The following is a 2,670-nucleotide window of genomic DNA, read 5'->3' on the forward strand; positions in this document are numbered from 1 at the left end:
GGTCTACAATCTTGTCCCTGACATCCTTGGAGAGCGCTTTGGTCTTGGCCATAGTGGAGAGTTTGAAATCTGATTGATTGCTTCTGTGAACAGGTGTCTTTTATACAGGTAACAAAGCTGAGATTAGGAGCACTCCCTTTAAGAGTGTGCTCCTAATCTCAGCTGGTTACCTGTATAAAAGACACCTGGGAGCCAGAAATCTTTCTGATTGAGAGGGGGCCAAATACTTATTTCCCTCATTAAAATGCAAATCAATTTCTAACATTTTTGACATGCGTTTTTCTGGATTTTGTTGTTGTCATTCTGTCTCTCACTGTTCAAATAGACTTACGATTAAAATTATAGACTGATCATTTCTTTTTCGGTGGGCAAACGTACAAAATCAGCAGGGGATCAAATACTTTTTCCCCTCACTGTAGCATTAGCGACATCGGCCGTCATGCCAGGCCAAAAATAATCTCTCTGTATTGTGAGAAAGGTTTTCTGCTCGCCCAGGTGTAATAATTTCTCACCCGAATCAATTCGTGCCGAAGCGTGACGGGAACCACCACACGCCAACGGCCCAACAGATCGTCTCTCCACATCAGCAGACCGTCCTGGAAGGGCGCTTGCGGTGAGTCATCCTTCGTTGAGGACTCATGCGACCCATCAGCCCGACACCGCAACTAAACCAACGAGTCGTCTAATCGTTGCTCGCGTACCCATACCGAGCGCGGCAAGTGCAACGCACCGTCAGCCGACCCCGGGCTGCATGCTCTACGGAATCTGCCACTGCGGACAACACAAAACCGGAGGGGTAACCATCTTTTTTCTTAACAATAACAACAGGTGCTCCCCAGGGGCTATTATATGGAGAGATTATGTCAGCGGCCAGCATCTCATCCACTGCGCAGCGCACATGATCCCTCTTTGAGGGGCTCAAACGGTGTGAATTCAGTCTCCCCGGCATCAATGTGGTGGGACAAGAGCAAGTGGGGTGCAGCCACCGTCTTCCTCAGATCAAGGAATTTGTCACGGTAGGCGGCGACGAGTGCTTTGACATGGCTGTTTGAGTCGGCATTCCGTTCAGTGTGATGGACAGAAGAGGAGGCCTTGGGTGCATTACTGACCATGCTCGATGACGAGGCACTAGCGGTGTTTCGCTCGATTCCTCCGGACAAGAAGAAGACATTGAAGGACGTGTATGCCGAGATGGCAGAGGTTTATGAGCTGTCTTCGGATACCCAGCGGAAGTTCATGCATAGGCGCGGGTGTAATGAGCTTGCGCTGGCGGTGGCTGCTTATCCCGACGCCAAGCCTGAAACGCTCGATCCTCTCATCTTGGGTAAGATGCTGGAGTTGGCAAAGGACATGGGGGTTACGCTGCCGGTGTGTGGTCATGAGCCACTGACGTCCTGGTGGGCTGCCAGGTGCCTGAACGCGCAAGACAACTTACAGCATTGGGCGCAGATGGCTGCTTGGACGGGAGACCCGGCTCGTGACGGTGAGCCTAAAGGATAGTCGCCGTTAAAGGTCGTCCACATTCCAAACGACGCGGGGGACGGGGATCTGACGGCCGCCGTTCCTCGCTGGGACTCACGGCGGGGGCCTGATTCACGTCGCTGGGGGTCCTACGGTTCGCGCGGGGGCGACTAGGGGGCTGCTCGGCAGGCTCCTGTTACGTGCTTCAAGTGTGGCCACTTGGGCCACTTCGCCCGGGATTGCCGGATTCACCCTCGTTCTCCGGCGCCTCTCGCAGCTCCGGCTCCAGCTCCAGCTCCTCCGTCGACAGGCCGCAACCTCGGGCAGGCAAGTTGGTACGCATCAGACACCCAGGCATCTCTCGACGTGCAGTGTGTACACACACACACTGTGTACACAATAATTACCACGTTGTTGCTGAGCTCACGCTCCCAAGGGGTCTCTGTTCAAGGGAGGGAGCAATGGAAAATGGATCTAAATCAACTTAAACTCCAACCCCGCTCTGTGACGTCACCACTCAGCCATACCTCATCGGTGTGAAACGCCAGGGGGAGGTGTACCCCTAGTGACGTCATGTCACCAAGGTATTCACCCCACCCCGTCCACACCGCGCCCTTTAGCGTGACGTCACCTTTGCCTGGGCCACTGCCGATATCTGTTCAAGTACAATCCTTATATTCATATTCTTAGGTTTTTTCGGTAAAGTCACGTAGGTAAAAAATTAAATTAGTAAAAATAAAATAAAAATCACGACGTTTCGGAGGCAACACAAGCTTCCGTCTTCAGGTGGAACCGTCACAGCTGTATCAGCAATCGTGCTGTGACGGTTCCACCTGAAGACGGAAGCTTGAATTGCCTCCGAAACGTCGTGATTTTTATTTTATTTTACTTTTATTAATTTTAATATTTTACCTACGTGACTTTACCGAAAAAACCTAAGAATATGAATGGTTGCAGTCACGAAAGCTTCAAATCTAGAATAAATACAATCCTTATTTGGGCAAAGTCACGCCAGTGACTGGCGGCTCATTAACATAATGTGTTCGTGAAAACCGTCGCGAGTTTCTTGCGAAGGGGTATGGCACCTACGCCCCATCCCTGCACGTTTGGGCCGGGCTCATTACCATAATTTATTTAAGTCACAGTTGTGGGAGGGAGTATTATCGTACCCCGCAAGTGACGTCATGTCACCTCCTGCTGCCGCGTGAC

This window comes from Lampetra fluviatilis, chromosome 78 (assembly GCF_964198595.1).
Source record: "Lampetra fluviatilis chromosome 78, kcLamFluv1.1, whole genome shotgun sequence".
Lineage (NCBI taxonomy): Eukaryota > Metazoa > Chordata > Hyperoartia > Petromyzontiformes > Petromyzontidae > Lampetra > Lampetra fluviatilis.